This window comes from Procambarus clarkii, chromosome 32, assembly GCF_040958095.1.
Source record: "Procambarus clarkii isolate CNS0578487 chromosome 32, FALCON_Pclarkii_2.0, whole genome shotgun sequence".
Classification (NCBI taxonomy): Eukaryota; Metazoa; Arthropoda; class Malacostraca; order Decapoda; family Cambaridae; genus Procambarus; species Procambarus clarkii.
The window spans coordinates 11,440,451-11,465,450 of record NC_091181.1 but is presented as its reverse complement, the minus strand read 5'-3'; the positions used below and the strand labels follow the sequence as shown (position 1 = coordinate 11,465,450).

Sequence of the window (25,000 nt, the reverse complement as noted above, 5' to 3'; positions counted from 1 at the left end):
GATTCCAATTTTACACGCTGTGCCACAGAGTGGGCCTCTTGTACAGGCCCATCACTTCAACCACCATCCCCAAAAGCCCACAAGCAATCCAGCTGGGATGGCCCCATTGTAGACCAAGTTGCTGCAGAGTGCCTGGGTGCTGCAACAACACAACACGACATTGCTCGCCTCACAGCAGTAGCAGCTCCACAGGCAGGGGATTTCCTGTTAGCAACCCCAATGTCAGCAACTGGCACGCGTCTCACACCACACGCCCTCCGAATTGCTATGGCCCTCCGACTTGCTGCCCCAATCCACACCAGATATAGGTGTATTTGCGGCGAGGTGGTGGCTGACAGGTACGGCCACCATGGCCTACTCTGCCAAAGCACAGGGGGATGGCACTCGAGGCACAGTGAAGTTAATGACATCATCAAGAGGAGCCTCACCACAGCTGGATGCCCAGCTGAAAGAGAGCCCCGTTACCTAACGCCCCGTAACTCAGATGCTCTTATTGGTCGCCCAGATGGTATCACAGTGAACCCCTGGAAGAATGGCAAGCAGTTGGTATGGGACTACACGTGCGTATCAACCCTGGCTAACACCTACATTGACCTCAGTGTTGCACAACTAGGTGGCGCTGCCACCCACAGGGAAGCAGCCAAATCCCGTAAGTATAGAGAACTGGATCACCTCTACAATTTTGTCCCCATTGCTTCTGAGACACTCGGCGCCTGGGGTAAAAGTGCTACCAGTTTTTTGAAGGAACTGGGTTCTAGGCTCATTGAAACAACAAGGGACCCTAGAGCTGCCAGCTTTCTTTCCCAGCGCCTCAGCGTGGCGATACAGAGGGAAAATGCGCACTGCATCCAGGGTTCCTGCCCGCCATCTGAGGAGCTGGAGGAACTCGACAACCGATTATAACCATCTTTGTAACCTATATGTAACTCCTTTTTGTAACAAAGTTTCAATAAAGCAAATATATATATGTGTACATACAAATGAATGGGGGTGGTAGGAGAAGATAATATTAGTGTTCAGTGAGAAACCACAAGGTCTCCTCTGAATACTTTTTATTTTCTTCTCCGAGGCTATGGGTCCCCACATTAGCACCAGAGGTGGTACCCTCACATCCTATATATATATATATATATATATATATATATATATATATATATATATATATATATATATATATAATATATATATATATATATATATGTCGTACCTAGTAGCCAGAACGCACTTCGCAGCCTACTATGCAAGGCCCGATTTGCCTAATAAGCCAAGTTTTCATGAATTAATTGTTTTTCGACTACCTAACCTAACTTTTTCGGCTACCTATCCTAACCTAACCTATAAAGATAGGTTAGGTTAGGTTAGGTAGGGTTGGTTAGGTTCGGTCATATATCTACGTTAATTTTTACTCCAATAAAAAAAAATTGACCTCATACATAATGAAATGGGTAGCTTTATCATTTCATAAGGAAAAAATTAGAGAAAATATATTAATTCAGGAAAACTTGGCTTATTAGGCAAATCGGGCCTTGCATAGTAGGCTGAGAAGTGCGTTCTGGCTACTAGGTACGACATATATATATATATATATATATATATATATATATATATATATATATATATATATATATATATATATATATATATATATATATATATATATATATATATATATATATATATATATATATATATATATTGTGACGGAAAAGCGTTGGTGTTCGGCTGTTTCAATAGCTGGGGGCAGGGCCTCGTCACATAACAAAAAAAAAATCGTTTGCCCTTTTGTCTGTGGTAAGGTAATGGGAAGACACACAAAACACAAAGTATAAACAATGGAATTTTAATTACTCTAGAAAACAAGATATGAATAAAGACAATCTCTTGGCTTACGTAAAATTCAAAACAAGTCAACAAACAAAACAACATGAATAATTAATGGCAGTAAAAATTTACTCTAAGACAATAAAGTGCAGGTAATATAAATCAAATCAGGTGCTGAGAATACTGGCTTCAAGCTGCCACTTCCCTTAGTACACGACAGCCAGAGCTTAGTCTACTATAGAGAGATGTCAACTCCAAGGAGCATAGGGATATTCTGAGGAGTACGGCGTGCTGCTGGCCCAGACATCGACTCAGGTAGTGGCATGAGTGCAGGTGCGGCGACACACCAGCCAATCAGGAACAGGCAGGCGGAGAATGAGTAGTTTGCTGGTTTGATGGCGGGCAGGAGCCGGTGTGTCTGGTGGTGCAAGGTACACTTTGCTTCCTGGGCAAAACGTTTGGCGATACTGGTGGACGCATCTTCAATATAGTATCTTGTACTTGAATGACGTAAATGTGTAGGGAAGAGCAGGCTCAATCTCTCTTGAAAAAGATTATCGTCACAATTCTCCCCCGAAGCCTGCGGTTCTGGAAGAAGGTACGTCTTCATGTGGTAGAGTGATAGTTGGAGTTGCTTCTACTTCATAGACTCTGGAGAGGGCGTTTGCTATGATATTGTCAGAACCCTTGATATAGCGGATCTCCAGGTTGAAATCTTGCAGATATAAAGCCCATCGTAGAAGACGTTGGTTATTGAATTGGGCTTGATGTAAGAAGCAGAGAGGATTGTGGTCTGAGTAGATGGTGGTAGACCTGGCACCTTGTAGGTATGGAGCAAAGTGCTGGAGATTCAGGTCGATGGAGAGTAGCTCCTTCTCGATATTGCTGTAGTTCCTCTGGTGGGGTTTCAACTTGTAGCTGTAGTAGCTGACAGGTAGAACCTCCTCGCCTCGTTGCTGCATCAGGACACCCCCGATGCCGGTACCACTGGCGTCGACATGAAGGACGAAAGGCTTGGTGATATCTGGCGAGGCGAGAATAGGATTAGAACAGAGGAGGAATTTGAGTTGTTCGAAAGCAACGGTTTGCTGAATGGTCCAATTATACCGTTGCTTGGGACTGGTTAAAGGGATTAATGGTGTTGCTACCGTACTAAAATTCTTCACAAACCTACGGTAGTAGGAGGCAAGACCAAGGAAGCGCAGTAGCTGCTTCCTGGTGGTAGGCTGTGGATAATGCTTGATGGCTTGAGTGTGGGTGTTTAACGGAGCTAGGCTGCCACTCCCTATTACATGACCCAGATAACGCACTTTACCTTTGGCAAAGGTGGACTTGCCCAGGTTGATGGTGAGGCCGGCTGTCAGGAGCTTGGCGAACAGTCGTCGCAGCTGGAGCAGATGTTCGCTCTAGGTGTTGGATGCTACAACGATATCATCCAAATAGGCGTAGGTGTTATCCAAGCCCTGGATGACGCGGTTGACAGCTCTCTGAAAGGTGGCCGGGGCATTACATAGTCCAAAAGGAAGGCGTTCATACCTGAAAAGTCCAAAGGGAGTGATAAAGGCAGATATTTCTTTGGCTCGCTCTGTTAAATACAATTGATAATACCCCTTCAGCAAGTCCACTTGGGACAAGTACTGGGCATTACCAATGGCGTCAAGAATGTCATCTATTCTTGGCAAGGGGTATGCATCCTTGACAGTCACATTATTTAACTTACGGTAGTCAGTGCACAGTCTCACCTTACCTTGGGGTTTTGGCACCAAGATACAGGGTGAGGCCCAGGGGGACTCACAAGGTGTAGCCAGTCCATGATCCAAGAGGTACTGCACCTCAGCACGCATGACTTCCTTCTTGCTAGGGCTGATTCGGTAGAAGGGTTGACGAATCGGCCGGGTGTCGGGGAGCAGTTGGATGTCGTGCTGGGTAACATTACACTCTTGGGGGTCATCTCGGAACAACTCCTGATGTTCTTTGAAGATTTTGATGAGAGGTGCACTATGATTGTCCTGAAAATAATTATGAAGATCAGTTAGGATTTCCGAATTGGAAAGCGCTGACTCAGTGTCAGTGCTTTCGGGAGGAGAAGCAGGGAAGGTCTCACTGTGGATGTATGGCTCTTTAAAGGAAGAATATGTTATCATTACAGTGGGAGGAGTACCGTTATATAACTTCAGGAGGTTGACGTGGCACAACTGGGTCTTCCGCCGCCTATCTGGAGTCTCTAGAACGTAGTTGTGGTTGTTTCTGCACTCCTTGATGCGGTAGGGTCCTGAAAACCTGTTTTGCAAAGGAGAACCTGGGATAGGGAAATAAGCAAGCACGAAGTCTCCCGGCTTAAATTTCCTTACTTTGCTGGTCTGGTCGTAACGAGTCTTCATCCTCTCCTGTGCTTTCAATAGATTATCTTTGGCAAAATTATGTACCCTCTCTAGAACGTGATGTAGGTCTTGAAGAAACTGGGGCACATTCTGATGCTCACTGGAGGTGGCATCACGTAGAGAGTCTTTGAAAGCTTTGAGAGGAGTATGGCACTTACGTCCGTAGAGCATCTCATAAGGAGATACTCCTAGAGACTCATTGGGAAGACTTCTATAGATGCACATTATCAAATTAATTTGCTTATCCCAATCCTTAGACGTTTCATTGCAAAACTTCTTCAGGAGTGCTTTAATAGTCTGATGACTACGCTCAAGAGAACCCTGTGAAGCAGGATGATAGGGGCTGGACAATACCTGTTTGATGTTGAACTCTTCCAGTGTCCTCTTGAAGAGATCACTGGTGAAGTTGGTGCCACAGTCGCTCTGAACCTCCCTTGGAAATCCATACTGGGTGAAGATCTTCAATAAGTGTTTCACAACCGTAGCAGCCGTAATGTTCTTTACTGGAACTGCTATGGGGAATCTGGTGGTAGGACACAGGATGGTTAGGATATAGGCGTTACCTGAACTGGTCCGAGGTAAAGGACCAACACAGTCTATAATAAGTCTGTGGAAAGGTTCCGCAGGCACCTGTATGGGAGTCAGTGGTGCTCTGGGGATAGAGATGTTCGGTTTACCTGCCATCTGACATGTATGACACTGTTTGACGTACTGTTTGACGCTATTTACCATACCTGGCTAGTAGTAGTCTTGACGGATTCCGTGGTAGGTCTTGTTAAATCCGTAGTGTGAGAGTACTCCGTGGGCCAGGTGTAGAATAGTGGGCCGCAGGCTGGCAGGAATCACTAGTTGTTCGACGTTGGCCCAATCGTCCTCCTCCTTCAGTTTATTGGGTCAATATCTGCGGTAAAGCAACTCGTTCTCTAGAAAGAACCCAGGAATACTTTCAGGTTGAGTCTCAGCCTGGAAAAATAATGGTGTCAAGGTAAGATCTTCCCTCTGTAACTTACGGAACTCCAACTTGGTCAGATTCGGGGGTAGTTTCTGAGGGTCTTGAGGGACAGCGGTAGCAGTAGAGTCAGCTGGTTGTGGTCGTGCAGCTTGTGCATGGGTGGTCACTAAAACCGGAGGAGAAACTTCATCACTCTCTTGAACCTTTGCTGGAACATTCTCAAAGATGGGATTATCCATTACAGAGGTACACACCTGGGGTTTGTCCATGACGATCAGGTTGGTCGGTTGCAGGTCTTCTGCCAAGTCGTTTCCCAGGAGAAGTTGCACTCCAGGCATGGGAAAAGGCTTTTCCCTGATGGCGACTTGGACTTCTCCGGTCACGAAGGGACAATCCAGGTGGACTCTGGCGAGAGGATAAGGAGTGGTAGCAGTGAGGTCAGTGATGAAGACAGTTTCTCCGGTGTAGGCGATATTGGGCACAGCTGATTTCAAAATAATTGATTGAAGAGCCGCTGTGTCCCTCAAGATCTTCAGTTTGAAACGTCCCTCCGGATTTGAACAGTTGGTAGAGACAGTTCCAGTATACAGGTGTTTACTGAAAAGAGAAAGATCATTAACATGAACACCAACATTCATCACAGGCTTACCGGACTTAGGAGGAGTCTGTTTGGGTTTAGTTGATTCAGTATTACCTTTGTATTGAGACTTACCACATTTATCTATGGTATGTCCATAGAGTCTACAATACTTACAGTACAATTGTGAACCAGCTTGATCGGTACTCACTTTCTCGTAACTGTACCAAGACTTCTTACTGGAAGGTGGTTCTGGTGTCAGCCGGTGGATGAGGCTGTAAGTGTCAGCCGACTTAGCACACTTTAGGTAGTCGGTCTCTTCTTTATCTGCTAAATATAGACGGACAGGAGGCGGCACACGCCTCAAGAATTCTTCAACTAGCATGAGGTTGACGAGTTCTGCAAAGGTAGAGACATGTGCTGCTTCCAGCCATTTCATAAAATATCTCCTTTTGGTATTAGCAAATTCGAGAAAGGTAGTGGTACTTGCCTTCAGGTGATCACGGAATTTTCTTCGATAGCTTTCGGTGGAGAGAAGGTAGGCGTCCAACACTGCTTGTTTCAGAGTCTGGTAGTCATTCTCAGACGCCAAAGTACTGAGTGTAACTGCAGCTCTACCTGTGAGATGTACTCTAAGAAGGGTAGCCCATTGGTCGGCATGCCAACTAAGTTGATTAGCAAGGGTCTGAAAGGTGGTGAAAAATACATCAACTTCTGTCTCTACGAATGGTGGCATTAACTTACCTGCATGTGATATATTGAAACCGACAGGAAGACTGGCGGTAGCTTGCTGGCGTTGAGCGAGGTGTGTAGTTTCCAACGCGAATTCTTGTTGACGACATTCCATAGCCAGAGTTGCTTGTTGTTTGTCATGCTCGCGTTGCATCTCCAATTGGCGTTGTTTTGTTTCAAGCTGTATTCGTTCCCGCTCACGGAGTATTGCAATCTCACGTTCCTTGAGGGCGATTTCACGTTCCTGTTCTTCTTTCCTCAGTTGTAGAGCTTCTTTTTGTTGTTTGCGTTCGATCTTGGACAGCTCTAGTTTGAGTTTCATCGTTGCCAAATCAGTTTTATCTGCAATAAAGTAAGTTTCGTGAGTTTCAGAGTTATTCTTACCTTCCTCTAAGAGATGATCCAGTAACAGGTTATGTAGTTCATTTTTGTTGGCTCCATGGGGAACATCTAGTTGATACTCATGTGCAAGAGTTTGTAATTCAGTCCTCTTGGCACGACTTAAGGTCCCTATTTCACCTGCTGGATCTGCATGGAAAGCTTGGTGACGAAACATGGTGAAATTGGCAAATAAATGCACAACGAATATACTGTTGTGATATGGTGAATGTCAGAAACAGGACAACGTGGCAACTGGTACCTATCCTGTGGAATCGTTAACAATTAATGTTAATTTCAAGATGGTAAATGATTAATAAATCATGGTCGCAGGAAATCTTGTACCCGGTACTCAATGTAAGAGGATAAGGGCAAGAAAATCCTACTAAATAAGCGAAACTGAGTTTCTAAAACAAATGAAACAGTTAATTGCCTCAAAAGTGAATTAGGTAGTCCAAGGATGTAGGCATACCTTTCCGAGTCTCTATAGGACATAAGCAAGTTTTTCCCACTGAAATTAAATATGATACTTACAGAATTAGCGAACTTTTGTGCTCTGAAAAAGAAGGCTAATTCCCTACCAATGTAAATATCATCATCTCTGACCGACGTGTAGGGGTGCGAGGTGTCAACTGGTGACGAGAACTGCTGCTGAGGTCCCAATTCAGCAACTAAAGTTCGTGCGAGAGGAACTATGGCCCTCTTTATCCTCCTACTGTCAGATTGCAGAAGATTAGGTGCACTTGACCCGGGGACAGACCACAGTACCAGGGTACCAATATGATGATCTGACGAAAATATTAGAAATATCCTAGGGACAAAAGATGGTAAACACGAGTAATAACACGGAGGGAGAGATGACCAATTAAGAGAATGACTGAGGCCTACAGTCACCACGTAATCCAAAGTTGTCTCACATTCACCATATGCTACTCTCGGAATGCACAATACACACAGCACCATATGAAAATAAAATTGAATATTGAAAATAGTGAAAAGCTACTTTACCAAAACCAAGTACGCTTACCACAAATTTACGATCTGGTACCAGTACCTGAGTGAAGCTCCGTGGACAGGCCCCCATGAAATGTGACGGTAAAGCGTTGGTGTTCGGCTGTTTCAAAAGCTGGGGGCAGGTCCTCGTCACATAACAAAAAAAAAAGAAGATCGTTTGCCCTTTTGTCTGTGGTAAGGTAATGGGAAGACACACAAAACACAAAGTATAAACAATGGAATTTTAATTACTCTAGAAAACAAGATATGAATAAAGACAATCTCTTGGCTTACGTAAAATTCAAAACAAGTCAACAAACAAAACAACATGAATAATTAATGGCAGTAAAAATTTACTCTAAGACAATAAAGTGCAGGTAATATAAATCAAATCAGGTGCTGAGAATACTGGCTTCAAGCTGCCACCTCCCTTAGTACACGACAGCCAGAGCTTAGTCTACTAGAGAGAGATGTCAACTCCAAGGAGCACAGGGATATTCTGAGGAGTACGGTGTGCTGCTGGCCCAGACGTCGACTCAGGTAGTGGCGTGAGTGCAGGTGCGGAGACACACCAGCCAATCAGGAACAGGCAGGCAGAGAATGAGTAGTTTGCTGGATTGACGGCGGGCAGGAGCCGGTGTGTCTGGTGGTGCAAGGTACGCTTTGCTTCCTGGGCAAAACGTTTGGCGATACTGGTGGACGTATCTTCAATATAGTATCTTGTACTTGAATGACGTAAATGTGTTGGGAAGAGCAGGCTCAATCTCTCTTGAAAGAGATTATCGTCACAATATATATATATATATATATATATATATATATATATATATATATATATATATATATATATATATATATAAATATATACGTACCTAGTAGCCAGAACGCACTTCTCGGCCTACTATGCAAGGCCTGATTTGCCTAATAAGACAAGTTTTCCTGAAGGAATATAATTTCTCTAATTTTTTTCTTATGAAATGATAAAGCTACCCATTTCAATATGTATGAGGTCAATTTTTTTTTATTGGAGTTAAAATTAACGTAGATATATGACCGAACCTAACCAACCCTACCTAACCTAACCTAACCTATCTTTATAGGATAGGTTAGGTTAGGTAGCCGAAAAAGTTAGGTTAGGTTTGGTTAGGTAGGTTAGGTAGTCGAAAAAAAATTAATTCATGAAAACTTGGCTTATTAGGCAAATAGGGCCTTGCATATTAGGCCGAGAAGTGCGTTCTGGCTACTAGGTACGACATTTATATATATATATATATATATATATATATATATTAGTATATTTTGGTAGCAGTCTTTCCTGTAGACATATATTATTAAATATGACCGAAAAAGTAAGTTTAATAATTCTAACACGAATTATCTCAATGTTCCTTATATTTTTTTCACTGTTGATGGTAACTGAAAAATCAATTCTCCGAAATTCATTTTTATTTCTAGTCTGACGCGACACTTGAGCGCGTTTCGTAAAACTTATTACATTTTCAAAGACTTTAGTTTACACACACACAACTATAACTGAACAGAGCTTAAACATCTTCGATTTTATACCTGCATTTGGGTGAGGTGATATGTTACAACAGTTTTGGATGAGGTGAAAACAAACTTTTCAACACAAGACAGAACACGAAACAATGAGTATAATATTTTGTGAGTTAGAGGGAAGAGTGGAAGTAACTGCAAAGGGCCTCTTGGCCCATATTTCTTGATGCTTCTGTATTGGTGCGGAGTCTTGAAGTGGGTAGAATATAGATGTGCATTAATTGGCTGTTGATTGCTGGTGTCGACTTCTTAATGTGTAGTGCCTCGAAGATATCAAGCCGCCTGCTATCGCTGTATCTTTCGATGATTTCCGTGTTTTTTGTTAGGACTTCACTGGTGATGGTTTGGTTGTGGGAAGAAATTATATGTTCCTTAATGGAGCCCTATTGCTTATGCATCGTTAATCGCCTGGAAAGAAATGTTGTTGTCTTACCTATATACAGAATTCTTTGAGGCTTTCAGTCCCCAATTGGGCATATGAATGCATAGACGACATTGGTCTCTTTTAAAGCATTCTGCTTTGTGTCTGGAGAGTTACTCATGAGGAGGTTGGCCGTTTTCTTGGTTTTATAGTAAATCGTCAATTGTATCTTCTGATTTTTGTAAGAAGGGATAACGTTTCTATTAACAATATCTTTCAGGACCCTTTCCTCCATTTTATGAGCTGTGGAAAAGAAGTTCCTGTAAAATAGTCTAATAGGGGGATACAGGTGTTGTGTTAGTTGTCTCTTCAGAGGTTGCATGGCATTTCACCTTCCTTCTTATGATGTCTTCAACGAAACCATTGGAGAAGCCGTTGTTTACTAGGACCTGCCTTACCCTATAGAGTTCTTCATCGACTTGCTTCCATCCTGAGCTGTGGCTGAGAGCATAGTCGACATAAGAGTTAACGACACTCCTCTTTTACCTGTCTGGGCAGACACTGTTGGCATTGAGGCACATTCCTATGTTTGTTTCCTTAGTGTAGACTGCAGTGTGGAAACCTCCGCTCCTTTCCATGACTGTTACATCTAGAAAGGGCAGCTTCCCATCCTTCTCCATCTCGTAAGTGAAACGCAGCACAGAATTCCACTCAAATTCCTCCTTCAGCTCCTGCAGATGTCTGACATCAGGTACCTGTGTAAAAATGTCATCAACATACCTGCAGTATATGGCCGGTTTCAAGTTCATGTCGACTAAGACCTTTTGTTCAATGGTACCCATGTAGAAGTTCGCAAACAGGACACTTAGGGGAGAGCCCATGGCGACCCCATCTACTTGCTTATACATGTGCCCATTTGGGCTCAAGAAGGGTGCCTCTTTAGTACAAGCTTGGATTCGTTTCCTTAGAATGTTTTCTGGTATGTCAAGAGGAGTACATGCCGGATCACGATACACTCTGTCCGCTACCTTTTGACATCCTGACCCCAGCATACCCCACCAAAAAACTAATCACAAGCAACCCTCATGCTCAGCTTGCTGCTAAATTAAGCACCATAGAACACATTCACAATATACAAGCTGAAAACAACATTGCAGAGACCATATACACTGACGGATCACTCAATACAGCTACAGGGAGGGCAGGAAGTGCTGTTATTGCTCATCAGCCCAATGGCAGCACAATTCAAAGAAATATCCGAATTAGTAACTGGGCGTCCACAATGCAAGCCGAGTTGGTAGCGATACTGGTAGCACTCGAAATTATTGACAACACTGAAGTAGACAGCTTAATTATTTCTGACTCCCTATCCTCACTACGAGCAATAAACAGTTTGCAATCAAGTAATAACGTGCTTGTCTAGGAAGCTAGACGTAGATATGTAAGAATACTTAGCAAGAGAGTAAATATAAAAATGTTGTGGATTCCTTCTCACATTGGCATGCAGGAACATAACAAAGTTGACGCCCTTGCTAAGGCTGCAGTAAATAAAGACAGTATTGAATGAAATCTTGAGTTATCAAATAGGTCCCTTAAAAGTGTCATTAGACGAGAACTCCTGGATGGATTTGAAGAAAGTAGAACAGTGCAAACTGGAACTAGCAGGTCCATTGTTCATCACAATGAAATGTGTGAAGTAAAACATGTGTATGGGGCAAGTAACAAAGTCAGTAGACTAACAGATGTTGTCACAGCTCGTATAAGACTTGGCTACAAGTATCTCTGGCAGTTCGGCTTGTATAGTGTCACGTGGGGGTGGGCGGTCCGGGGCTCTGCTAACACTTAACTGCTAGGGGCTCAAAAGGCCCAAATATTCAGCCCCTCCGACTCCCGGGATTCACCGGAGTCTCCTTGGTCACACAAGATAGGACCAACAATGCCCACCTCCGCAGGTCTTTGCTTCCACCACAAAAGGGGGTGCCACTGATTCACCCTGGAAGCCCTTCAGTCAAACACGGGGAAACTGCTGTTAACAGTTCCGGCCTAGACCCGTGGGGGAGTGAAGGAAGACTCAGGCTTACCTTATAACCATAACCTCCCTGAGCCTTGCCTGCCAGACAAAAAAAGGTTGCAGGAACTCCTTTCCCGCCTGTCTTCTCTATCTTCCTCTTAGCAAGGTCGCCAGCTGGGTTATTATATCTGCACCCCAGCAATGCAGTTCAGTGGGTGTATTATATATTGTTTGTAGCCAGAAACGTATGCTCATAGAGAAATATCATAAATGGAGGCACACTCAAACACAGTAATAAAAGGTGTGGATTTACTGATGCAAATTACATGAACACACACACACAATCACAAGTAATACATGAATATGGAATATGGATAATGAGTCTGGAGATCGTCAGCCTCTTCTTCCACGACCTCCAACACTCCTTCAACTGGGCAGGAAGACAGGAGTCTCACACTCTCACAGGAGGGCCTCTTCACCACGTCGGCACCTCTTCTTCACTGTCCTGTCATCCATACACACTGTCCTCTCTGACAGTCCTGGACACAAGCTGCCTTGCAGCCTATTCTACTATTAAAGTAATAAAGTCTTGCTGCCACATACACAAGTAAATATTGTGGCCTAACTAGCCTACTCATACAAGGGGTAATGGGAGGGAAAATGATCTACCTTACACTCCTGGCTCACGACGCCTGTCCCTCGATGGTGTGAGGTTCCCACGCTTCCTTGGGTCGATCCTTGACGATCCAGGGCGTTCCACAGGTACTCAGGTGTCGTGAAGCCTTCGCGTCGTCGCCGTTCCAATCCCTGAGATTCAGCTGCCCCAATCCTGGTTCATCGATGGGCGCTGAGCTAATCACTATTTTTCCCCACACTCGCCTCTCCCACAAGGCGTTGCTCCTTGTCCTAGGCACGGTGTCGTCCTTCCAAGATGCTCAGTGGATGTGACCCCAATCACAGCTAGGCCTGCCCCCCACCTTCCAGACCTCAACGTCCAACCAGCGGCGCCGCCCAGCGTCGTCGCCGACTATTTTCCAAGTTTGGGACTTCTCTGCTCACTGAACTTGGTTCCTCTTTTGCTTCACAGAAGCGCAGGGTCTCCAATAACTATGATGGGCTGCGAGGGCCAGCTCAATCCACTGAACAAGGCTTGCAGAGCCTCCAATCCTTGAGAGCAGACCGAAGCGCGTCCTGTCGCTTCCAAAGTCAGAGCCACTCTCACGTTGGCGCCGCCCGGGGCACTCGGTGACGTCATGGCGGGCCCTGATTTGTCGCCCGCGACCTACGTCGGCCAATCCGCGATCGGCTTGTGTCCCTTCCAAAAGGTCATATCTGCCGTAGGGGATACTGTTTCATTTTATAACAGGGCGCCAATTTTCCTTTATTTACAACTTATAAAATAACTCCCTTCCCTTAACTGGCAGCCGGTCTGGTCGCCACATATATCATTAGACTCCCTGAACCTCAGAGAATCAGTAGGGAGAGCTGATATGACTCTTTAAGCCGGCAAACGAAAGAAATAGGAGAGGGCACCGTAACATACCCCTCCCCTTAAAATAAGAGTCATATCGGAAGAGCAGCACTCAAGAGGGCAACCTATACTCTTGCTCCCTCCGTTCCTGAAGTGTCACTCCTCCAGTTGGTGACGTGGCTCGTACCACCTTGCCAGTCACTTGCCTCATTGTATCTCCACCTCGCATAGTACCGGGTGTGATGGGTGTTCCCTGAACACCTACAAGAAATCCTCTCTCCGTGGCTACGAGTGTACTCCCACGGCTCGTTACCACTGTAAGATTCAGTGCATGCGGCGCCTCCACCGCGTCGTGCACTCCGAGATTTTGCATTTTTGACTCTCATTCAAGACTCTCCGAGTCTTGCATTTCCACTGCGTCCTACAGGTACTCCATGTTTCCTCTCATGATCTCCTCTTCGCCAATCTTCTCTCTTCTCGGTTCCTCTTCTCCCGTAGGTGCGTTGTCTCCTCACAGTGGCACTTGTAACCTGTACTCCATCCAGCAGCTTCCTCTCTTCCACACTAGGCTTTTGCGATGGCCCGATGCCCCTCTGGTTAGGCTGGCGCCTACCCTGGGTGTACCTATTCCCTGCTTTCTTCGTATTGCCTTTCTTATACCACTCGCTCCTTCGTTTCCGACGAACATCTTCACTCCTCCATGAGATTCTCTTCCCTGCAGACGTCTTCTTCGGTTCGTGGTTGGGCTCATCCACCTCCCTGTGGCTCACCTCACCACGGTGGTTCATCTTGCACCTACCACTATTCATCTGGCCGGCATAGGGTGCCTTGCGTCGTGGCTCCTCCACTCTGCCCCTCACTGCCGTTCGCTCATCCACTGAGCTTACTTTATTTACGTTTCTGTATGGAGGGAGTGCGGTCTGCAGCCTCTTCACCGCCCCAGGCGTTTGTACAGCTGCTCCTCGCCACTCCTCCACACGCATCATCAGGCTTAGTCGGAGGGCTTCGTCGGGGTTTTCCACTACCTCCGACGACCTCTCTGCATTCTCGCCCTCGTTGTCGTCGTCTCTGGCGACGTTTCCCCTGGCGAAGTCGGCTTCCTCTCTATCATCTGGAACGACCGATACCTCACCCGGCAGGGTTGTACCGCTGCTTGCAACATAGGCACTCCTGGCCCAATCGGGTTGTATCTTGCCTCCTCCGAGGTCATTACCCAGCACCATCTGTACATGCTCTAGGGGTAACGTAGGGGCTACAGCTACTATAGCTTTCTCGACTCCGCAGTCGGCAATCAGCTGTACTTCGTGAAGTGGCAACCTGTATTCCTCCCCCACACTGCGTATCCTCACCACTCCCACAGGTCAATCATTAAATTCCTTGGGGAGAATACTCCTGGTCACCATACTTATGTCAGCACCCGTATCTCGAAGAACGGCCACCTCCACTGGGTCTGACTTTCCAAACTTCACGTTGGCCTCGAAAACGAAGGGATGTTCACCCAACTTCATTTCCCAACCATTCACGTTGGGTCCACTATAATATGGGGTGTGAACAAACACTCTCTCCTCTTCCAACATTAATCCTACATTCCTTTGGTGCTCCTCACACTCGCGGGCATAATGTCCTCTCACACCACAGTTGTAGCATCGGCCACCTCCCCTGGGCGGCCACTCGCTAGTCACTCTGGCGGTACCACTTGCAGACGTCCCCTGGGTCCTCCTTGGACTCCCTGTCGTTGTATCCGGGACTGCAGCACTTGCTCCCGAGTTAGGTCCACTGCTCACAGCTTGGGGCTTCCTCCCCGCGTCTCTTGAGCTCTTGAACCACGTTACTTCATCGGGCACACTACTCTTGGGAGAGTCCCCACCCGTCCTCGCTCCTCCTGAACTCCTAAAGTTCCCTCCCGACCTGGGGTAAGGCGAGTGTCTGGGCGGCCCCTCCCTCCTGATATGTAGTGCCTCCTCCAGCATGTCGGCTCGGTCCGCTGCAGCCTTCAGGTCCTTAATACCTGCTTCTCTCAACCTTACTTGCAACTCAGGATGGAGCACTGACATAAACTTCTCCATCACTATCAGTCGTTTGATATCATCCACTGACTCCGCTTCCTCCGCCTTCAACCATCGTAGGAATTTCCGTTCCATATCCCTGGCGGTCTCGGCGTAAGTCTTTCCCGACGCTCTTGTACACTCTCTGAACCGCTTCCGGTACATCTCCGGAGTCAGCCGGAATGAGTGGAGAACCGCATTCTTAATCGCGTCGTAACTAGTACACTCCTCTAGGTCCAGCATGTTATAGGCTTCCCGGGCCTCACCAGTCAGCCTGCCCTGGACCAGAGCAGCCCAATCATCTTCCGGCCACTCCTTCAGAGTTGCTATCCGTTCAAAGTGTTCGAAGAACGCCTCAGCTTCTTGTGGTTCGAACGTAGGTAAGTCACGTTCCCTTACCTTGAGGTCATCCCGCCGTGCAGGTAGTGAGGGCAGACCACGTTCAACGCGACGCAATTCGACTTCTTTCTTTGCCTTTATCTCCTCCAGTCGCAGTTGTCTCTCTCCTTCTTCCCGCTGCAGCCGAGCTTCTCGCTCCTCTCGCTGCAGCTCAGCCGCACGTTCCTCTCGCTGCAGCTCAGCCGCACGTTCCTCTCGCTGCATTTGCGCTTCTCTCTCCTCTCGTCGCAGCTGGGCTTCCAGTTGCATCTTCATTATTTCCAGTTGTAGGCTCCTCTTACTACAGCTGGACCTTCCACTGCTCCCATGTTCACTGTGAATTCTCTCCACACTGGTAGGCGCTTGGGGAAGCCCTAGTCGGGACGGTTCACCTTGCGACGGCTCTCCTCGGGACGGCTCCTCTTGAGATGGCTCCTCTCCCGTCGCTTGCTCTCGAGCTGTGAGCTGTGCCATGATCTCTATCCTTCGCTCCGCTACCTTAGTCGTCCTCAACCTGATCCCAAAGTGGTTTGCCACTTGTTGGAGCTGGGCCTTGGTACACTCTTCCAAAATTGTCCCGTCCCTTGTGTCAATAAACTTCTTTACTTTGTCTTCCTCCATCTCTATATCATCAAGCATACACGACAGCACAGACAAGTTAGTATGCACTAATTTCACCGTTTCAGTCCCTTAGCTGGTTGAGTAACAGTACCACCGAATTCACTGGCCACACTGTATTAGTACCCTGGCAACACTTGTCTTGAAATTTGGTCCACACTGTAGCTTGATCCACGCTTCCTGGCGAAGTTCCCAGTTCTTGGCTACTGGGGTTCGAATCCTGGCGAGGTCGCCAGTTCTCTTGTCACGTGGGGGTGGGCGGTCCGGGGCTCTGCTAACACTTAACTGCTAGGGGCTCAAAAGGCCCAAATACTCAGCCCCTCCGACTCCCGGGATTCACCGGAGTCTCCTTGGTCACACAAGATAGGACCAACAATGCCCACCTCCGCAGGTCTTTGCTTCCACCACAAAAGGGGGTGCCACTGATTCACCCTGGAAGCCCTTCAGTCAAACACGGGGAAACTGCTGTTAACAGTTCCGGCCTAGACCCGTGGGGGAGTGAAGGAAGACTCAGGCTTACCTTATAACCATAACCTCCCTGAGCCTTGCCTGCCAGACAAAAAAAAGGTTGCAGGAACTCCTTTCCCGCCTGTCTTCTCTATCTTCCTCTTAGCAAGGTCGCCAGCTGGGTTATTATATCTGCACCCCAGCAATGCAGTTCAGTGGGTGTATTATATATTGTTTGTAGCCAGAAACGTATGCTCATAGAGAAATATCATAAATGGAGGCACACTCAAACACAGTAATAAAAGGTGTGGATTTACTGATGCAAATTACATGAACACACACACACAATCACAAGTAATACATGAATATGGAATATGGATAATGAGTCTGGAGATCGTCAGCCTCTTCTTCCACGACCTCCAACACTCCTTCAACTGGGCAGGAAGACAGGAGTCTCACACTCTCACAGGAGGGCCTCTTCACCACGTCGGCACCTCTTCTTCACTGTCCTGTCATCCATACACACTGTCCTCTCTGACAGTCCTGGACACAAGCTGCCTTGCAGCCTATTCTACTATTAAAGTAATAAAGTCTTGCTGCCACATACACAAGTAAATATTGTGGCCTAACTAGCCTACTCATACAAGGGGTAATGGGAGGGAAAATGATCTACCTTACACTCCTGGCTCACGACGCCTGTCCCTCGATGGTGTGAGGTTCCCACGCTTCCTTGGGTCGATCCTTGACGATCCAGGGCGTTCCACAGGTCCTCAGGTGTCGTGAAGCCTTCGCGTCGTCGCCGTTCCAATCCCTGAGATTCAGCTGCCCCAATCCTGGTTCATCGATGGGCGCTGAGCTAATCACTATTTTTCCCCACACTCGCCTCTCCCACAAGGCGTTGCTCCTTGTCCTAGGCACGGTGTCGTCCTTCCAAGATGCTCAGTGGATGTGACCCCAATCACAGCTAGGCCTGCCCCCCACCTTCCAGACCTCAACGTCCAACCAGCGGCGCCGCCCAGCGTCGTCGCCGACTATTTTCCAAGTTTGGGACTTCTCTGCTCACTGAACTTATTTCCTCTTTTGCTTCCCAGAAGCGCAGGGTCTCCAATAACTATGATGGGCTGCGAGGGCCAGCTCAATCCACTGAACAAGGCTTGCAGAGCCTCCAATCCTTGAGAGCAGACCGAAGCGCGTCCTGTCGCTTCCAAAGTCAGAGCCACTCTCACGTTGGCGCCGCCCGGGGCACCCGGTGACGTCATGGCGGGCCCTGATTTGTCGCCCGCGACCTACGTCGGCCAATCCGCGATCGGCTTGTGTCCCTTCCAAAAGGTCATATCTGCCGTAGGGGATACTGTTTCATTTTATAACAGGGCGCCAATTTTTCCTTTATTTACAACTTATAAAATAACTCCCTTCCCTTAACTGGCAGCCGGTCTGGTCGCCACATATATCATTAGACTCCCTGAACCTCAGAGAATCAGTAGGGAGAGCTGATATGACTCTTTAAGCCGGCAAACGAAAGAAATAGGAGAGGGCACCGTAACAATAGGGATCTAGATGAAGTAAAGTGTAAAGTGTGTGGACATAGGCAGGGACACACACTCGAACACTATATCTTGGATTGTTGTAAAATTGAGCCTTTTAAAGATAAATCTAAGCTCACTCTGTATGATATGGCAACCTATCTTATTACCATGGATAAATTACCTGAAATCCTTGCACTGTACCCACATTTTGCTTCCAGTAGATGAACGACATATGAGATTCAGAAACAAGTAGTGTATTGTGAGGATTAATAATAAACAGAAGCTCCCCTATGACTCTGTAATATCCCCATTGGTCAAACTATTATGTATTAGCGACAAGACCTACCATTAATGTATGATGACTTACTGTAAATATGTAGCTCTTGTAATAGCACTTTCTCTGTAACTAGCTGACATTGTATCTATAAGGTGTGAAGGATTGAAGAAATTGTTTATGTAATAATCTAAGATGAGGTCTGATAAAGACCTTTTGTGCCCTCTGTAATGCTTTTGCGCTACCGCTCACTGGATGAGTATGGGGTGCACAATAAACTAGCCGCCTTCGGCGGCAACAATCAAATCAATCTGTCCGCTATCATCCCGATTGTTTCATCCACAGGTACGTTGGTAAACAGTGATTCTACGTCCAACAAGGCTCTTATCCCTGTGGCCCGTGCTCCCCGCAGTAAGTCAACAAATTCCTTTGGAGACTTCAGGCTGAAGGCGCAAGGGACATATAGAGTCAGCAAGCCGTTGAGTCGCTTCGCCAGTCTGTACGTGGGTGTGGGTATCTGGCTGATGATTGGCCGAAGTGGGTTTCCAGGCTTATGTGTCTTGACATTTCCATACGCGTACCTAGGTTTATATTCCCCAATAATCTTTGGCAGTTGGAGTCCAGATTTCTTGGCGTTCACAGTTTCTTGTTCTCCTTGTTCTCTCGAAGGCTCTTAGCTGCCGCTTCGAGCTCGGGGTACAGTATGGTGCTTCTGTAATTGCCTCGTTTTTTTCCTCCTTCCGCAATAAGTTCTGCTTGTAAGGTGTCTTTGGTGTTGACCTTCTTTTGTGTCTCGAGGTCGAATATGTCGTCCAACAGGATCTCCAACTCCACTTTCCGGGCCATCTCACTTGGTCTGGACATAACGTGACAGTTTATACCCAGATTTAGGAGAGTGACTCGGTCCTAAGTGAGGTTGATTCCTGCAAGGTTCAGGAAGCCGTCTCTTGGTCGTAGAATTGCCATAGGTCCTCCATATAACGTTGTTAGTTTCTTGATTATCCTGGTTTCGGTGCTGAGGTGATGTCGATCTGTGAGGATGTCGAGGTGTTGCTCGATGCGAGTACAGAGACTTTCGTCGATGTTGCTGTTTCTCCATTAGTTTGTAGCATCAAGTAGTTGCGTTTTCTTGTCTTTGATTTCATTTTCTGCCTTATGTATCTGATTACGAATCAGATCTTGGCGATATTTTTTCGATGTCGATCTTTTTCATAAGAAAAACAATAGAGAAATTATATTAATTCAGGAAAACTTGGCTCATTAGGCAAATCGGGCCTTGCATAGCAGTTCGAGTACGACGTTCTGGCTACTAGGTACAACATATATATATATATATATATATATATATATATATATATATATATATATATATATATATATATATATATATATATATATATATATATATATATATGTCGTACCTAGTAGCCAGAACGCAGTTTTTCGCCTACTATGCAAGGCCCGATTTGCCTAATAAGCCAAGTTTTCCTGAATTAATATATTTTCTCAAATTTTTTTCTTATGAAATGATAAAGCTACCCATTTCATTATGTATGAGGTCAATTTTTTTTTATTGGCGTTTAAATTAACGTAGATATATGACCGAACCTAACCAACCCTACCTAACCTAACCTAACCTATCTTTATAGGTTAGGTTAGGTTAGGTAGCCGAAAAAGGTAGGTTAGGTTAGGTTAGGTAGGTTAGGTAGTTGAAAAACAATTATTTCATGAAAACTTGGCTTATTAGGCAAATCGGGCCTTGCATAGTAGGATGAGAAGTGCGTTCTGGCTACTACGTACGACATATATATATATATATATATATATATATATATATATATATATATATATATATATATATATATATATATATTAGGCATAATATATATATATATATATTATGCTGGTGTTGACTTTTTAATGTGTAGTGCCTCGCAAACGTCAAGCCGTCTGCTATCGCTGTATCTATCGATGATTTCTGTGTTGTTTACTAGGATTTCTCTGGCGATGGTTTGGTTGTGGGAAGAGATTATATGTTCCTTAATGGAGCCCTGTTGCTTATGCATCGTTAAACGCCTAGAAAGAGATGTTGTTGTCTTGCCTATATACTGGGTTTTTTGGAGCTTGCAGTCTCCAAGAGGGCATTTGAAGGCATAGACGACGTTGGTCTCTTTTAAAGCGTTCTGCTTTGTGTCTGGAGAGTTTCTCATGAGTAGGCTGGCCGTTTTTCTGGCCGTTAGGTAAGGTTAGGTAGGTTAGGTAGTGGAAAAAACATTAATTCATGAAAACTTGGCTTATTAGGCAAATCGTGCCTTGCATAGTAGGCAGAGAAGTGCGTTCTGGGTACTAGGTACGACATATATATATATATATATATATATATATATATATATATATATATGTCGTACCTAGTAGCCAGAACGCACTTCTCAGCCTACTATGCAAGGCCCGATTTGCCTAATAAGCCAAGTTTTCCTGAATTAATATATTTTCTCTAATTTTTTTCTTATGAAATGATAAAGCTACCCATTTCATTATGTATGAGGTTAATTTTTTTTTCTTGGAGTTAAAATTAACGTAGATATATGACCAAACCTAACCAACCCTACCTAACCTAACCTAACCTATCTTTATAGGTTAGGTTAGGTTAGGTAGCCGAGAAAGTTAGGTTAGGTTAGGTTAGGTAGGTTAGGTCGTCGAAAAAACATTAATTCATGAAAACTTGGCTTATTAGGCAAATCGGGCCTTGCATAGTAGGTAGAGAAGTGCGTTCTGGCTACTAGGTACGACATATATATAAATATATATATATATATATATATATATATATATATATATATATATATATATATATATATATATATATATATATATATATATATATATATATATTGGTGTATACTGGCAGCAGGTTTTCTTTCAAACATGTTTCAATGAATATGACCGCATATTCTGTATTTATTATTTTCTGGTTTAGGGCTTCTATCCCTCTAACTATTTTCTTAGCATCAGGGCTTAGTTGAAATAGGAGTTCTCCAAAACTCATTTTCGTACTTTTAAGGTGAAGAAAAGAAGTGATTTACTATAGAGTGTATTACACTTATTTATACAATTTGCACAACGTTATATATATATATATATATATATATATATATATATATATATATATATATATATATATATATATATATATATATATATATAGAAGATATATATACTTCCAGTTTCGATATATATGCGGAGCCTTACCGGTCTTTTGGCGACAACATAAATGGCTGCTTCACCGGAATGATCGGCCAGCTACAGCGAGAGGAGGCGGACTTCAGCACAATAGTGGCGGCCACGCAGGGACGCCTCAAGGTGGTCAAGTTCCTGTTGTCGTATCCTTCTGATGTCATGGCAATAACATCTCTGAGGCCTGCCCTCCTTCCTGCTTATCTCTCCATAATCAGACCTTTTTCTGGTGTGTAAAGGAGGCCGAAGTATAATTAATGAAATGTAAGTATCTGAGAAGTGTTGAACGCTTCATATATGCTACGTGCTCTATGTCTTCAAGGAGAGCTGTGGGTGGCGCTGCTGGTGAGCGTGGGGGCGTGGGGCATGAGCCTGTGGCTGGTGGAGAGGGCATGGCAGTGGGTGGCTGGCGTGCGTCCGGTGGACCTTATTACCTCCCTCTTGTACAGCTGGGGCGCCCTCCTCCAGAACCTGCCCTCGGAACCCTCCATCAACCTCTCTAGCCAAGTAAGGGTTTAAGGCTGCCATGGTAATGAGTACAGTAAATGGGTCCTAGTTTTTAACTTACTTTATACCTAAATCCAAGGAATAATGTTTGATTAATGCAACAAAACCTAACCATGGCACAGATTAGAGGGAACACTCTTGTAAATATTTTCAGTACTATAATAATACTTGAAAAACTAATTTACAAAATCTTAACAGAAAAAAATATTTGATTTTGTGAATAACATGATTCAAACTTTACTTGTTAATGGATGTGATACCCGGCATTGCCCAGGTCTCTACCACACACCTCTCCCTCAGCCTGTGTACCACACACCTCTCCCTCTCTCTCTCTCTCTCTCTTTCCCCCCTACATCTCTCTCTCTCTCTCTATCTCTCTCTCTCCCCCCTACATCTCTCTCTCTCTCTATCTCTCTCTCTCTATCTCCCCCCTACATCTCTCTCTCTCTCTCTATCTCTCCCCTACATCTCTCTGCTCTCTCTCTATCTCTCCCCTACATCTCTCTCTCTCTTTCTCTCTCTCTCTCTCTCTCTCTCTCTCTCTCTCTCTCTCTCTCTCTCTCTCTCTCTCTCTCTCTCTCTCTCTCTCTCTCTCTCTCTCTCTCTCTCTCTCTCTCTCTCAGGCAAGACATAAAAGGGACACGAACTCGGGCTTACATACGCAGGATATCAATCGCGGCTGGAACAAATTCAGAGGATGGGGGGGGAACAGGAAGACTGGATGAAGGAAGTACTCCAGCAAATGCGGAATGACTTCAGTGAAGGACTGAGGGTAATGAGGGAGACAGTAGCCAACCTGCAAGATGAGCTAAGGGCAGCAAAGGAGGAGATAAGAAGCCTAAAGGAGACTCTTCCACAATACCAGACACAAACCGTGCCTCAGGGAGACAGGAATGATACTGTGGAGGGGACCTCCACACCTCAGCTCTCATTTGCTGAAATACTTAAAACAAGCCCTGAAGCTAGGTCTGCAGTTAAGGAAGTTGCCATGGAAGTGGCCTCCTCTCAGGAAGCAGCTAGATGTACTAGCCGGCTGATACTGAGAAGTAGAGCAGTAGTAGTAGCAGGCATTAAAGAGCAAACAGGGACCAGACCAAAGGAGCAGAGAGACAAGGACAAACACATGGTTAATGAGATCCTTAAAGAGGTAGGGATGGAGGGAGCTGAACAAAATGTTGAAAAGGTTTTCAGGCTTGGAAAGTACAACAGGGACAGAGACCGAATGATAAAGGTGGTTTTCATGAGCGAAATTGCGAAAGAAGAACTGTTAGAAAGGAAGTGCTGTCTAGCAAATGTAGAGAAGTTCAAAAGAGTATTCCTGCAGAGGGATATGACAAGGGAAGAGAGAATGCAGGCAGCAGACGCGAGGAAGGAGCACAGGGAAAGAGAAAGAAATTGGGGAGCCACACCCCTGATCCCTACAATCCAAGAGGGGAATGGGCAACCCTCCTCAAACAGTGCACTAGCCACAGGTAGTGCGGCACCACCCCCACATTCTACCCAACAGACACCCTACCTGCCCGAACCCCTGTCAGCCCCCCACTAAGCACTCCCACCACCCACCCCTCTCCTCCCACTCACCCCCCTCCTCCCACTCCCCCCTCCCCCCAGGACCTCCCTTCTCCCCCATCCCCCAAGCCGTCCCTTCTCCCAAATGCCCTCCCGTCTCTCCCACCCACATGCCCTCCATTCTCCCCCGTCCCCCTAAGCCCCCCACTCTCCCCTACCCCACCTAACCCTTCCCCTCCCCACCACTCCCCAAAACCCTCCCCTCTTCCTCAACCACCTCAGCCTTCCCTTTCCCCCCATGCCCCCCAAGCCCTCCCCACTTTACTGCCCCCCCAAACACCCCTTTCTCCCCAATCCCCCCAAACCTCCCCCTCTCACCCCCCCAACCCTCCCCCTTTCGCCCCCCCAACTCTCCCCCTTTCACCCACTCCCCCTACCCTCCCACACCCGCTCCACGTACCCTCCCCCTCCCCCCCACCCCCCCAAACCCTTCCTCCTCCACCAGGCTCCCCGTACCAGATCCTCCCAGCTCCCGCTCACCCCAGACCCCACAGGCTCCCCCCAGAGGAGAAGCAGAAGAGAGTCAGTTTCAGGGCAATGTACTCGAACATAGATGGGATCACAAGCAAGGCAAGTGAACTAAGGGAAAGAGAACAAGAAGTGAACCCAGATGTAATCGGACTCACTGAAACAAAACTCTCTGGAATCATAACGAATGCCGTGTTTCCTCAGGAGTACACGGTAATAAGGAAAGAGAGGGAAGGTAGGGGAGGAGGCGGAGTGGCCCTACTCATGAGAAAGGAATGGAGTTTTAAGGAGATGGATATCCTGGGCTGTGAGGGTTTCAGAGACTACAAAGCAGGCACCATGACAATGGGAGGTCCAAGGATAGTAGTAGCAGTAATATATAACCCTCCACCAAATGACAGAAGACCCAGTCAAGAGTACGAAAACAACAACATGGCAGTTAACACTATAATTGAGAGGGCAGCCTCTGCTGCCTGTAGAAATAGATCCCACCTGCTCATTATGGGGGACTTCAATCACGGCAGGATTGAAGTGGGCAGACTGCATATTTTTGGATTGTCAGAAAGCCTTTGATACAGTGCCACACAAGAGGCTAGTGAAAAAACTGGAGATGCAGGCTGGAGTGAAAGGGAAGGTACACCGTTGGATACAGGAGTACCAAAGTAACAGGAGACAACGAGTCAGTGTGAGGGGTGAGGTT

The 25,000-nt window shown here is 45.8% G+C and overlaps 1 pseudogene; it reads left to right on the top strand.

Moving 5' to 3' along the window:
* LOC123759260 (glutamate receptor ionotropic, delta-2-like) overlaps positions 1–25,000 on the top strand; it is a 191,962-nt pseudogene that overhangs the window by 76,550 nt on the left and 90,412 nt on the right.